At 46.3% G+C, this 451-nt stretch overlaps 1 protein-coding gene across 1 annotated transcript in view; it reads right to left on the bottom strand.

Moving 5' to 3' along the window:
• Window positions 1-451, bottom strand: part of DGCR2 (DiGeorge syndrome critical region gene 2) — a 54028-nt gene that overhangs the window by 14517 nt on the left and 39060 nt on the right. The gene's annotated exons all lie outside the window — the stretch shown is intronic.

The raw sequence follows: 451 nt of genomic DNA, 5'->3' as shown, positions 1-451 counted from the left end.
GACCAGGGAAATCAACGAAGAAGTGAATTTTTACTTTTGCTAATCACTTGTCTTTTTCAGAAGATCACCATGGTCCAAAGCAATTGTTCCCAATTACTGCCATACTGTCTTCCCCCCATGTCTTCTTAACCTGTCCCATCCCTCTCTCCAAGGCTAATCAGTGCTGTCTCCCATTCCCAAATCACTGGATGATCCCTGGAGCAAAGAGAGAAGTGAATTTTTACTTTTGCTAATCACTTGTCTTTTTCAGAAGATCACCATGGTCCAAAGCAATTGTTCCCAATTACTGCCATACTGTCTTCCCCCCATGTCTTCTTAACCTGTCCCATCCCTCTCTCCAAGGCTAATCAGTGCTGTCTCCCATTCCCAAATCACTGGATGATCCCTGGAGCAAAGAGGGAACCAAGGTAAGAGGGAGAAGGCAGGGGCGACTTAGGTGTTGGGCCTGGAG

This window comes from Pygoscelis adeliae, unplaced genomic scaffold (assembly GCF_000699105.1).
Source record: "Pygoscelis adeliae isolate BGI_AS28 unplaced genomic scaffold, ASM69910v1 Scaffold358, whole genome shotgun sequence".
Classification (NCBI taxonomy): Eukaryota; Metazoa; Chordata; class Aves; order Sphenisciformes; family Spheniscidae; genus Pygoscelis; species Pygoscelis adeliae.
This window is presented reverse-complemented; position numbering and strand designations above follow the sequence as displayed.